A 15000-nucleotide genomic window follows, 5' to 3' on the forward strand; every position below is an offset into this window, starting at 1 on the left:
GAGAGGGAGAGAGAGCGAGAGAGAGAGAGGGAGAGAGAGATAGAAAGAGAGAGAGAGAGAGGGAGAGAGAGAGGGGGGAGAGAGAGAGAGGGAGAGAGAGAGCGAGAGAGAGAGGGAGAGAGAGAGAGAAAGAGAGAGAGAGAGAGAGAAAGAGAGAGAGGGAGGGAGAGAGAGGGAGAGAGAGAGGGGGGAGAAAGAGAGAGAGAAAGAGAGAGAGAGGGAGAGAGAGAGAGAGAGAAAGAGAGAGAGGGAGAGAGAGAGAGAAAGAGAGAGGGAGAGAGAGAGAGGGAGAGACAGAGAGAGAGAGAAAGAGAGAGAGAGAAAGAGAGAGAGAGGGTGAGAGAGGAAGAGAGAGAGAGAGAAAGAGAGGGAGAAAGAGAGAGAGAGAGGGAGAGAGAGAGGGGGAGAGCGAGGGGGGAGAGAGAGAGAAAGAGAAGAGAGAGGGAGAGAGAGAGAGAGGAATTATAATACATTCATCAAATGAGTCTCAGAAAAGAGGAAAGCCAGCAGCCCCTCAGATGAGCCTGTTTCTGGAAGCTGTGATTTTCACTGTAATTGTACGATTAAGAGAAGATTGAATGTATTTTTTTATATTTTTGCATAAATCTACAGCATAAAAAGTTAAGTGACCTACAGAAGTACTACTGGAATGCAAATATCGCTAACAAATAAAATGATTCACACTACAGTATATTAGTCTGTAAGAATTGCTTTAATCCCTTAATTCATTTTTGTTTGTAAATTGTAATGATAATGACATTTAGTGATATTAAAAATGTAACACATCTATGGACTTAAAAAACCACTGGTGTGTATCTGAGAAGATGTATATCTTAGCCAGGGCTTCATTAAGAACCGTATGACAGTTTATTTAGAATTCTCCACATTCTTTGTTCCGCTAAGGTTCCAAAGGTCCTCAGACTGTCTCCTTGTAGAGAGAAATTGTTGTTAGTTTGAGGCCAGCTAATTTTGGTCACCTGTTACCATAAGCATTGCTAAATGGTACATTTTATATATACAGTAGGACCCCACTCATCGAACTTCAGAGATCCGAACCTCCCGGTCTACCGGACAGGCTTAAAAAACGTTTTTTTTTTTAGCCTGCTATCTGGTTACTGGTGGGATTTTCATTACAGTACTGTATCCTACTGTGAATAAAAACAGAACTGTATGTAGACCTACATGTTGACTGTAGGCTGTAGCCTACTGTCACGTTTCATTTCTTTGCTCTAATGTCGAGCGCAAAACGCAAACGAGTCTGCTGCGCGAGAGCTGCATTTCTTGGTAGCCAGAAAGCGCGTCAGTAACCTGAAGCAGCATCGAGTCATTTTTCGTTCCCAGTTAATGGACTTCATGAACACAGACGTGTTGTGGGCATGTAGATTAGCCTACTAGACCTACTGTATTTGTTAAATAATAGCCTACAGCCCACGTTAGCCTACATCGGTTGACTTAGAGACACGACAACTTGTCTGTCATTTCATTTATTTATTTATTAATTATCATTTGCTCTAATTGTTCTAATGTTGGGTTGTTTTTAGGCTATACCATTTTGTTCTGCGAATACAGTAGCCTATCGATGCAGCGTAGGCCTCATTTGAGAATAAAGTACTGTATTTGATCAAAGCACACACTCAAGTGGAAATTCGGTTATTTTATTATAGGCTACTGTAGGTCTATTATAGGCTAGGCTATATGAGTTTAGTTGGCTATTTGATTGCAATTTTGATGCATTTTCACAAGTAATTAAGGGTATTATTGGTCTATTATGAGTCTATATGAAACAAGTATACCACTTATTGAATTTGGTGCATTTTAACATAAGTTTCAGTCATCCGGACATTTCAGAGATACGAACGACCTTCGGTCCCGTTGGGTTTCGGATAAGTGGGGTCCTACTGTATATATATATATATATATATATATATATATATATATATTTAACGAAACATGTGAGTTCCAAAACTACCTGGATGAATTAGAATAGGTCTAGATGATTTAAAAAAAAGTTATTGGCTAGATTTTTTAGAAGCTGCATTCTCAGTGCCCCGTCCCGCCACTTGGCTCGCGCTGGATTTTACATTTCTTCTACAGGCCTCCTAATTAGACCAAAGTTATCTCGGTGAGTCAACGTCTTATAATATGCCGTAAATAAGGTCCAGGTTGTCAAAAACGAGCATTCTCCTTTAATTCTTGAAATCAGGTAAAATGATTAGCAGAATAACTGATAAAAGCTGAAATTGTACTGAAACATTTTAATTTCCCTCTTAAACTCCATAATGTTTGTATTAAATATGAGAACATGCACATATTGTTGCAAACCTTTCCAAAGTTTAGAAACCAAATGTATATATTTTATATGTATTTTTAGTGAATATTCTTGTCACCTCTAGACCTCCGCCTAGAGAACCTGTTTGCTGTTGTGTGTGTGTGTGTGTGTGTGTGTGTGTGTATGTGTGTGTGTGGTGTGTGTGTGTGTATGGTGTATGTGTGTGTGTGTGTGTGTGTGTGTGTGTGTGTGTGTGTGTGTGTGTGTGTGCGTGTGTGTGTGTGTGTGCGTGTGTGTGTGTGTGTGTTTGTTTCCTTCTCTCAGTGTTTGTGTTCTAACTTCCAGGCCAGACTTCCATACGCCTCTTTTCTGCGGACCAACATTTATTTGTGCTTGTCCATGTGGTTGTAGCTGGCAGGCTAGCAGGGCAGGCGCTGGTGTTTTTACCCAGGGGAAGGACCTCTCCACTGGGGGTGAGCCGGGCCAATCTGCCGGCGTTGTTCCCAGCCCTGGGAATCCTGGGGCAGCATTGTGAGGCTGGTGAGAAGGGTACTGGGATGGGGGCTTCTGTGTGAATCATGGACACACTGAAGGTCCCCAGGCCTCTCATTATCCTCCCACTCTGCCTCCCTGGAGGCGAGGGGGGGGGGGTGCAGTTAAGGGACAGAGGGGCAGAGGGGGGAGGGAGGGGGGGGCAGTTAAAGGACAACCCACAAACAGCGCTGTGTACATGTGTTTGAGAAAGAGTGTATTTCAGTGTGAATGAATGTGGAACTATGTTTGTGTGTATGTGCTCCTGCGTGTGTGTGTGTGTGTGCGTACGTGTGTGTGTGCGTGTGTTTGAGAAAGAGAATGTGTGTGTGTGTGTGTGTGTGTGTGTGTGTGTGCTCATTACCAATCTGTTGTCACAGAGGGGTCCGGTGCCAGGAGTGCCCCAGCTGGTTCAGGTAAAGTCCCTCCTCTCTCCTCTCTCCTCCTCTCTCCTCCTCTCTCCTCCACCTTTCCTTCTCCTTCCTCCTCTCTCCTCTGTCATCCTTCCTCCTCTCTCCTCCTCCTCTCTCCTCCACCTCCCTCCTCCTCTCTCCTCCAGTCCTCTCCTCTCTCCTCCACCTCCCTCCTCCTCTCTCCTCCCTCCTCCTCTCTCCTCCAGTCCTCTCCTCTCTCCTCCACCTCCCTCCTCCTCTCTCCTCCAGTCCTCTCCTCTCTCCTCCACCTCCCTACTCCTCTCTCCTCCTCTCTCCTCTGTCCTCCTCTGCCCTCTCTCCTCCTTCCTCCTCTCTCCTCCTCTCTCCTCCACCTTTCCTTCTCCTTCCTCCTCTCTCCTCCTCTGCCCTCTCTCCTCCTTCCTCCTCTCTCCTCCTCCTCTCTCCTCCAGTCCTCTCCTCTCTCCTCCACTTCTCTTCTCCTTTCTCCTCCGCTCCTCTCTCCTCCCCCACCTCTCCTTTCTCCCCCACCTCCCTTCCCCTTCTCTCCTCCACCTCCCTTCTCCTCTCTCCTCCACCTCCCTCCTCCTCTCTCCTCTACCTCCCTTCTCCTCTCTCCTCCACCTCCCTCCTCCTCTCTCCTCTACCTCTCTTCTCCTCTCTCCTCCACCTTCCTTCTCCTTTCTCCTCCACCTCCCTTCTCCTCTCTCCTCCTCTCCTCCACCTCCCTTCTCCCTTCTCCTCTCTCCTCCCCCTCCTCTCCTTACTCCTCCACCTCCCTTCTCCTCTCTCCTCCACCTCCCTCCTCCTCTCTCCTCCACCTCCCTTCTCCTCTCTCCTCTACCTCCCTTCTCCTCTCTCCTCCACCTCCCTTCTCCTCTCTCCTCTCTCCTCCACCTCCCTCCTCCTCTCTCCTCTACCTCCCTCCTCCTCTCTCCTCCACCTCCCTCCTCCTCTCTCCTCTACCTCCCTTCTCCTTTCTCCTCCACCTCCCTTCTCCTCTCTCCTCCTCCTCTCCTCCACCTCCCCCTCCTCTCTCCTCCACCTCCCTTCTCCTCTCTCCTCCACCTCCCTTCTCCTCTCTCCTCCACCTCCCTTCTCCTCTCTCCTCCACTTCCCTCCTCCTCTCTCCTCCACCTCCCTCCTCCTCTCTCCTCTACCTCCCTTCTCCTTTCTCCTCCACCTCCCTTCTCCTCTCTCCTCCTCCTCTCCTCCACCTCCCCCTCCTCTCTCCTCCACCTCCCTTCTCCTCTCTCCTCCACCTCTCTCCTCCACCTCCCTTCTCCTCTCTCCTCCACCTCCCTTCTCCTCTCTCCTCCACTTCCCTTCTCCTCTCTCCTCCTCCTCTCCTCTCTCCTCCACCTTTCCTTCTCCTTTCTCCTCCTGTGTTCTTAAATGTGTGCTCTTAATTGTACAGGAACAGCATGCCTTTCAGAGGAACTTGCAGGTGTACACTGGCATGCACACACACACACACACACACACACACACACGCACACACACCTTACATTCGTTGTGGTGCAAACTGAGTCACACTTTAATTACACAGAGGGGAGTAAAGTTCTAAGAGGGGGAGGAAGGCGATGGGAAAGAGCTTACTGAAACCACATTCACCCAATCAGGACCCAGCCCCGCCCTGCCCCTTGCCACATGCTGCACTGTGATTGGAGGATTTGTTATGGAACACTGGTATATTGGATTGACGGGTGTTGCCTCACAAATTGTTACCCCTCTACTGCGTCCGTCAGCATCAACTGTCAGCGTCCGTCAAAAATCAAGAAATGAACCTGTGATTCTCTAACGTCGGACGCAGGCGTCGAACGCAATTCAACGTCTGCAGTGGAGCCTCTGTCATTAATTCTAATGGATTAATTTCCTCAGCGTCTGATGGCTGATGGTTGAGGCGGACGCTGACAGACCCAGTAAAGCCAAGCCTATGTTTTCCTCCGGTATTAAAACTAATAATGAAATATTGTATCCCGAAGTCCCTGACCTGCTGCAGCTCAGTCCAGATGAGGTCAGAGTTGAACAAACCACGTGTCTCCGTACTAAAGACCCATTCAGACCATTTCATTCAAATGTAAACAAAATGAACAAGAAAACAATTAGCTAGCAGCAAGTGGACAGTGCGGATGGTGGGGGCTTGTATACGTTGACAACCGTTGTTGCTTGGATCATCATGGACAGCCACTCAACGCTGGGGCCCGGTGGAGATTGGCCAGTGGCTGTCCAGCTGAGGTCAGACTCTCACAAAGGTTATCATTCCGTGCTGCCTGCTGAAGATGGAGGATGTCTCCATTGCCACAGTGGGTCTCCTGGAGGAGGATGGCTGCAACCTTGTGAGAGCAAGGTGGCTTATGATGTCCAGTTTGGCGATGTTTAGGCCTTCAACATTCAGCTGGAGCACTGACAGACCCTGGCGCTCGACAGTCGGGATGGACGCCCGCCCAGACGTGAGCTTGCGTCCCCCCGGGCCTCTTGCGCCCTGGCCTGCCAGCGTGACGATTGGTTGGCGACATTAGTTTCCTGAGCTGGTCTTGCACCATTTCTCAGTACTTGCAGGGGAGGCTGCGTGGAGGCTGTCGTCTTCTCCCTCAACTTACATTTGCCCTTGACATTTACAGTACATGCAACCCTTGTGATTGTGATGTTTAAGTCAGTGTGAAACCATCTTTGTCTTCTCACATGGCAGGTAGCTCAACAAGAGGTCAAGCCCAGGGGGGTGCAGAATAAACATGCTAATGCATACCATGTGCCATTGTGCTGTGACATTCTCTGTCTGTCTGTCTATCTGCGTGTGTGTGTGTGTGTGTCTGTAGGCGGACAGGATTAAACAAAAACTACCGGCCCGATATGCATGAGACTCGGTGGAGGGGTGCAGCATGGGCCAAGGAACTCTCCATTCAATTTTGACCATGATTCATTCATAGGTGGGTCTACAGTACCCATATTACTAACTACTAGTAACTTCAGTGTAGTGGGGGATTTAGGTTTCAGTTTCCTCATAGGTTTCAGGTTCTTGGCGCCACTTGCACTACCGAGCTTGGCCACTACGCCAAAAACTGGCTGTTCCCTGCCATGGGGGCTTGCTTCATGCGCCACTGAGCAACTTTCAGTGGATTGAATGGGCCGCCATCTTTGCATGCCTTATCCACTTCTTATAATACATCCATGATCCAGCCAGGATCAGTTATGCTCGCGTCAACAGGCTGGTGTCTATTTACTTTTTCAGCTCGATCCGGAAGGTAGAACACTAGAGCCGGCTCATGAAAAAATACTACTGAATCACTACTCATCACTACTACTAAATATCTACACAAAAACTACTGTTTCACTACTTGATTGCTATTGCGATGTGTAGTGATTTATGTAGTGATTTCAATAGTAATGAGTAGAGAATTGAGTCGTTTCACTACTGATCACACTACTCACAATTACTACATGATGCCTATTCAAATCACTGTACGATTGCTACTTAATTACTTCTGTCTCACTATTGGCTTTTGGGAAATTACTATATAATCACTACTCATTCCTTCACATTTACTATTGAATTACTACTGTACACAATGCTTACACATTTACTGCTGTATGCCTTCACAATCCGTATGGAATTACTACATCCATCTCTGTGTGTAGGGTTTTATCACTACTTATCACTATTGAATTACTTTTCATTTCTACACAAACCCTTTTGAATCACTATTGAAACTGTACATGATTATGACTGAATTACTTCTGTCTTGCTATTAAGCAATAACTACATAAAAACTATTCATTCTTTGACTTTTACTCTTAAATTGCAACATTCTTACACATTTGCCACTGCATATCTGCACAATTTCGGATGATGAAATGATGAAACATTTATTACCATTTACCAATTCAGTATCATGCTCAGGTTCAGTATTGAGGGGAGACCTGAAACCAGGTTTTAAAAATATCAAAATAAAATGTTATTACAAATTTGACAGTACAATACTGAACTGAATACACTAAGGGGCTAGGCCCGGATAGACTACCCCATAGGAACACCCCCCACCCCCCAACACACACACTGTAGAGGCTGTCTCTTCATATAGTGATTTGCACTTATGACTTTCTTGCAGTAGATGAGACACCTGTTTTACAAGTATAGTATATTTGTTCAGGAATGTGTCTTGTGCGATTGAATGCACTTGAATAGCTAGACTACCCCCTAGGACCCCTCCGCCAACACACACACAAAAAGACCAGTTGGTTCACAGAAAAAAAAAAGTTCACTAGGACCCGCGCAAGCGTAATCCTAGACTCAAATATGAATGTGGGATAAAAGTTAATAACTGTGTTAATTAACATTCTAACATTCTACATTACATTTTACATGGACGCTTCACTGCCTTGTCTTCATAATTCAGCTTGGCCTTAACCACCTTCAAAACCTGTTTCTTGGTAGAGCCACACTTTTCCATCACGTAGCCTGTATGGCAAAAAAGACAAGCACAGCATGACATAATTATTAATAATAATAATAATAATAATAATTAATTCAATTTATATAGTGCTTTTTCAGGAACCCAAAGCGCTTACAATGAACTTCTGATTTCACATGCACATTTACACACATACAGGAGAAGCCTGGATTCGAACCGTCGACCCTTCGGTCAATTGGACGACCCGCTCTACCTTCACAGGCACATTCACACACAGGAGGAGTCAGGATTCGATCCGCCGACCCTTCGGTCATTGGGCCACCACTCTACCTCCTGAGCTTCAGCAGAACCAACAGACAGCAGACAGACAGAGGCGAGGCAGTCACAGATGATGCTCAACATGCTCTCCAACCAGGACACACGGACACAGACACACATTCACACACCAATGGCGGCAAGCTACCATGCAAGGCACCGCCTCTGCCCATTGGGAGCAATTAGGGGTTAAGTGCCTTGCTCAAGGACACTTCAATATGTGGACAGCGGAGCCGGGATTCAAACCCTTCGGTTAATGAACGACCTGCTCTACCAACTGAGCCACAACCGCCCCACAAGCACTGCACACGTTTGAATTTACAGACTCAAGCTCATGAAGCAAAAACAAAAGTTAAAAATCTCACCAACAAGTGCTTCCAGTTTTCTTGGGTCCAGCATTTTCTTGAGACCAGCCTCTTTGTGGATGTTGCACCTCTTTCCAGTCAAGCTGCTTTGCCCAAGTTCTTCTCTGCTGAACAATAGGGTCAGCAGACCACTGGTAGTCTCCGGTACTGTGAGTGGTCACAGTAGCGGAGTGAACTCTCGGGCACGAAGACCCCTCCTCCAATGTCAGTCTGGTAAAGAAAACAGAACAGTGTACAGAATGAGTACAGACAGAAAACAGAATATATTATTTATTTTTTGGGTGGGGACCTGGGGGTAGGTTCTTTACCTGTTTTTGTGAGACATCTGCAGCCTCAGGCAAAATAATGGCTGACCTCTACTGCACCCCTTCCATGGCCCCTGAAAGGGCTTCCACTTTATTGAGAAGATCCGGTAGCTCTGTAAGGACATACACACAACACCAAACATCATGTAAATGAGTGACTGACTATAATTTGTCATCTCTAGACCATAGCTAGCCTGCTGTGCCGTGGTGGTAAAAACAGTGTGGTAATTATATTTGTGTAGGTGGTCTAGTAGGCTACTTACTGTCAAACAAACAATCCAAAACTGGTCCTGAGCTGAGAATTCTCCTTCCTCAGTTTTGCATTCTCCTTTTCCAGTGTTTGAATCTTGATGAGCAGCAGGCCTCTCTGACATGTGACATCTGCATCATCTGAGCTCTCCTTCAAGAAAAAATAAGAAAATTATTTTTTTATTTTAAATGGAAAATGTAGAAATTGATGTTGTACTGAAAAAGGCTAATGTAGCCTACTGGACATTTAGAGCTAAATACTTACTTGTGAGGAGAAAAGATTCAGTGTTTCATTATCCTGAAAGGAAAGATACCCCCTATTAGATGTATTTCACTTTGCTAGTCTAGCATTCTAGATTGCTTGTAGGCTATGGACCAATTTAACTCACAGTAACCATTTTGAGGTTGGTAAACCAGAGGAACAGCATGTAATCAATGACCCCCCCCCCCACACACACACACACACACACACACAACATTACAAACAGTGGTGGTTAGAGTTGGTTAGGGCAGTGTGCAGACACCTGGTAGAAGACATTTTCCTACCTTTCTATTTTGTGCTAGGATCTTTGAAATTAGTCATTTTGAGTGGGCACTGGGGCCGCAGTTGATCTCCCAGCTCCAGATCCCAGTCGCTTCTGCCTCGGCCTGTTGATTTCACTCTGGAAATACAAGAGAAGCAGAAAAATTTAAACCACTTGCAGCTAACGCTAGCCTACCCCTCAACCCTCCCTAACCCCCGGGTTTCAATCTCCTTGCACAACAACCAAATTCCCCCATCTATCTAGCTAACGTTATCTAACGTTTACAGGAACGAGAGGAGCTAGTTAGCTCGCTAGCAAGTTACTTTAGCAAACGTTAGCACTAGTAACTAGTAACACTAGTAGCTAAGGCTAACGTTAGTTACTTTGTTACTTACAATGGTCGTTGGGTCGCTGTCGCCGGCTGAATCGCTAACGTTAACGTTCCTCCCAACCCTTTCCCCTCACCGTTCTGTTATTAAACATCCTCAACAAATAATTCAATATAACGTTAGCTGTGAGTTAAGATATTAGCTTTGTTTCTTAGAAATGTCACTCAGGAAGAGCTCAAATAACGGTTTTGCCAGAGCTTTGGAAGAGCTCAAATAACGATTTTGGCACGCGAGCCCTTGACCACAAATTAAAAACATACATCAGCTGTTCGCGAGCTGGAAGATCAGAGATACTTTGTTGCACGCGCTTGTTTGATATAGCTAGAGCGGAAGCAACTTTTTACTTGTTACCATAGTGATGTTAGTAGTTAGGGTGGCGGTTGAGTGGGCTCACTGAATAAATACTAAATACTAGCTATTATAAAATAAGGTTACATATAACGTTATATGGATAAATATAAGGATGTCACTATGCCTGGGCATTACAAGTCCTATTTGTGGGGGAAGTCTAATCTACCACCACGGCAAACAAGATACAGATGGAGAAGGCAAGAAGAGGAAAGCCATGAAAAGACCTCTGGCACCACCACAAATGTAAGTAGGCCAATTAGGGCTTGTAGCTAGCTATCTGGGATTTTTAGCTATAATATTATTATTTACAGTTTTTACAGCTGTTTGCATTAAATGACACATCACAAGAAACATAACTGTTATTTTCTTAATTTGATTATTCCTTGTGACCATAGTCTGATGTATTGTACAGTAATGACATTGCCGTACTAGCTAGGTAAAAATGACCAATAGTTAATTATGTATTCCTTACCCCATGCAGAGGGACCAGCAGACTTATGGAACAGATCATGATGAAGAAATGGAAAGACAACACAATGAGGTAGCTAGTACTCTGTGCCGTGTTTCTCTAGGATGGAGTTGCAGGGGGGATCTACTGTATCTACATTCAGGTGCCGTGCACCAGGTCCTGGTTATAGGTCTAATAATCAGACAAGACAAACAGGCAAAGTCCTCCCCAAACACTGCTGTGGTCTACTTCATGATATCCATCTAGCATTACCTCACCATATTGAGTTTGAAATTCTTTGTGATCAGCAGACGGCTGATGCAAATAATCGGCTGCATATAGACCGGCAAACAGCTGATGACGACAACCTGCTACGGATAGACCAGCATATGGCTGACGACGACAACCTGTTACAGATTACAGATGAAATGGTATGAAAATTGTTGCAAACTTTGGCGGGGCTTTTTCTGTACCCCCTATCTCAAAGGTTTGATATGAGTTCAAAAGTGTGGTAATCAAACACAGTTTTAACAATGGTAAAAAAAATAAAAAAATAAACTAAAATTGTAATATGGTTTTGAATGTTCTCCTTACTACAGATAGACCAGCAGACTGATGAAGAAGAGGATTCACTGTCAACAGATGATGTAGATCAGCAGACTGCTGAAGAAGAGGACTCGGTGTCAACAGATGATGATGAGGTACACAATAAGTGATAACTGTACTAAAACTACATTAATCTCTAAGCAGGGATAGATCACTGAACAGGACTACTTATAGATATAAAGGGCTTATTCAATGACCCCAAAATTGGTTGTAGTTTTCCAACCATTTATATTGCTATTCCTCAATGCCACCCACAAGACTAATGACAATGAGTCACTGTATCCCGGTTCCCAAGTCACCATTGGTGAAAGCCTACTGATTCTTTTGGCATTCTGTCTTAGGCACTGTGTGAGTGGGGTGGCTCTGCAGGACTTGTTATCTGTTTTTAAAAAAAAAATCCCAAGTATGCTGCCAGCCACAAAATATCTCTTCCAAAAGGCATTCACTAACTCAGAAAATGGAATAAGTGAAATACATCATTATTGTAGTAACTGCTTTGAGTACATTGACAACCCAGGCATTCTGCATTGTGGAAACTGTTCACACCCTTTCAATGCAGAACATAATTTAAAGCAAGGCTGTTCCTTTCTCTACATGCCTCTGGTTGAACAGTTAAGAGACCTTCTCAGTATGTCAGATGTTTCCAAACACCTGAAGGGGAAAACAACAACAAAAGATGGAAGTACAGTATCAGTGATATAATGGACGGTGCTCTGTACCAGCAATTATTGTCAGAGGGGAGACTAGATAAGGACACTTTGTCAGTCATCTGGAATTGTGATGGGGTCCCAGTTTTTCGTTCGTCCAAGTACTCAATATGGCCCTTGCAAACACAACTCATTGAGCTGCCACCCAAACTGCGAAAACAAAATATAATGATGACAGCACTTTGGTTCGGACCAATGAAGCCAAAACTTTCTTAGTGCCATACATTGCTGAATGCACTAAACTAGCTCGAGATGGTATAGTGTGGAAAAATCCCAGCACTGGTAAAAAACACACTTCCAAGGTCTTCAACCTAGTTTGCTCTGCCGATGCTATAGCAAGACCCCTTCTCAAAAATACTACTCAATTCAATGGCATGTATGGGTGTGATTGGTGCTTAACACCCGGTGAAACCGTACCCAAGGGAGCAGGGTTCATGAGATCATATAGCTCAAAAGATGTACCTATACTACGAACCCACCAGGAACAAGTTAACAATGCACTTGAAGCTCACAGGACTCGGAAGTCTATATGTGGCACTAAAGGTCCAACGCCCTTAATGACTCTTCCCCTATTCAATGTGGTAGATGGCTTTGTTCCAGATTATCTTCATTGTGTGTTGCTTGGTGTTATGAGGCAGCTGGCCTCCCTTTGGTTTGACACTACTCACCACCGGAAACCATGGTTCATTGGCAATCAGATTCAAGCTATAGATGAGCGCTTGCAAAGTTTTGCCCCACCATCGGAGATAACACGCCTACCAAGGGCTATGTCTGAGCGGAGACATTGGAAAGGGTCAGAATGGAGAGCTTTTCTTCTGTTTTATGGTTATGTTGCTTTGGAGGGCATCCTCCCTACTGTGTATCTGAGACAATTCTTTCTACTCTCGTTTGCAATTCATCTGCTGTTGCAGGAGACTGTTACAAAGTCTGCAGTTGAGGAAGCTGATAAGATGTTGACCAAGTTTGTAAAACAAATGACAGTACTGTATGGTAAAGAGCATACCACTTACAATGTTCACCAGCTTCTCCATGTCCCCAAGAGTGTGCTAAATCTTGGGCCACTGTGGGCGACGTCCACCTTTTCATTTGAGGGGAACAATGTTGTTCTTCTAAGTGCATTCAATGGCACAAGACACATTCCTGAACAAATATGTAAGACACTGTATCTACGACGAGCACTTGTAAAACAGGCGTCTCATCTACTGCAAGAAAGCAAATCACTATACGAGACCCTCACCACCAAAAAGAAGACCGCAAAAAATAGACAGCCTCTAGCTGCTGACCTTTATGGCATGACAAGGCAGCATAGTCCGCCCCTGACAAACCTGAAGAAACCCATAGAGACACTGTTTGGGTGTCACATAGTGGATAGTCAGGTGTCTGGTTATGACAGGTTTTCTTTCCAAGGTCCCATTTTTACCACAGCACACTATACAAGAGAATCACGAAGAGACAACTCAGTAGTTCTGGTTAGAGATGGTTCATTTGGTGTATTAGAAAAACTGGTGTGTATCCACTGTAACTGTACAACTACCAAGTGTGACTGTGAGGTGAAAACATGTGTGGTGCTGAAAAAATTGTCTAAAAAACACACAAATACCTGCAGACATTACGATATAGGGATACAGTTGGACTCTCTCATCAAAGAGGTCAAACTGACAGATGTTTTCTTTGCCATTAGACCATGTGAGATACTCCGGAAATGTGTGCTCCTTAAAAGTGAAATGAGACTCCATGTAATTCCTCTGCCAAATCTCCAAGAAACGGATTGAGTTGAAGTCAAATGTCATGTATAGTGGGACAGAATGCGTCTAAATGTAATGTTATGTAATGTTAAATCTTGAATTGATTTTATTGTTTTTTGTTTCTCTTTTGGAATTACATTGACTGTTTTTGTGTGTGTGTGTCTGGATAATTATAAAGTAATAAATAATTTCAATCCAAAAATTGTTGTGTGTTCAGTTATTATATCACAAATATCTAAATGTAATTTTATTGAATTGTAAATGTATATGAATGATCAGTGGAATATACCTAAATGAATCCCTGAGAAATTACCTTCAACTCTATTTAAAAAAATAAATAAATAAAAATCGATTTTACAGTATCTAATTGTCTATCCTGAACACTATTGATCACTGCTTAAGATGTGTATACACACAGACCCTCATGAAAAGCTATTGTATGTGTACACATCAAGTATAGTATACTCGAGTACTAAAAACTCTACTTGATCACTATTTAAAATGTGTAGTGTTGCTGTAGTGTTGTGACTACATATTCACTATATGAGCAAGTAGTAAAAACCTCTACTTGATCACTATGTAAAATATGTAGTGTTGCTGTAGTGTTGTGACTACATATTAACTATACAAGCAAGTAGTAAAATCTCTAATCAATCACTATTTAAATGCCTGTGTAGTGAATCAGTAGTGTTTTAACAGCTTGTTCACTACTCTGCTTGATTACTACTGGAAACACTACTGTTTTACTACAAAACTCTACTGGTGTGTCATGAGTAGTGTATAAACTACAGATTTACTACACAATTACTACACGTGACTACACAGCCACTACTACACGAATAGGTTTTGTGTAGTAATTCAATAGCAGTTTTTCATGAGGGCCCGCCTACCATAATTCTTCCGTCTGCCGGATGGAAGATGATGCTGCAGCAGTGTTATTATTTAATACCCTTAATGCCTTGCGCCTGACGAGACTACTGGCTGCAGTGTAGAGAGCGACAAACAAGCTGCTAAAGCTATTGCTGATTATGGTGTTTTGTGCGCACAATACCACTTAGTGTGTTGTTATCAACGTGTTTGCTAACAAAGGCTAGAGCTACTAGTTAGCTGTTGATAACGAGATCAGCTGTTGCAACTAGAACGCTCACCTCGGGAGTGACCATTGGCAGTTCCCACTTGCACCTCCCGAGACAAATGGAATGTACCATAACGTTATATTTCTCATTCGTGGGCAGAGTTGAAGCGATGCATTCTTCATAGAAAACTATGAAGACTTCATAGAAAACTATATCTCGCCTATAGGCTATAGATTTAACATGGCATTGGCTGTATAACTCCCATCTCAAATGTACATCTTGTAAACTACTGTCTGCAGACTCTGAACCAGCCCAC

The 15000-nt window shown here is 44.0% G+C and overlaps 1 protein-coding gene across 1 annotated transcript in view; it reads left to right on the forward strand.

Moving 5' to 3' along the window:
* prkd1 (protein kinase D1) overlaps nucleotides 1-15000 on the forward strand; it is a gene marked incomplete at both ends in the record, with an annotated part of 93080 nt that overhangs the window by 77118 nt on the left and 962 nt on the right.

Source organism: Borostomias antarcticus (assembly GCF_949987555.1).
Source record: "Borostomias antarcticus genome assembly, chromosome: 16".
Taxonomy (NCBI): domain Eukaryota; kingdom Metazoa; phylum Chordata; class Actinopteri; order Stomiiformes; family Stomiidae; genus Borostomias; species Borostomias antarcticus.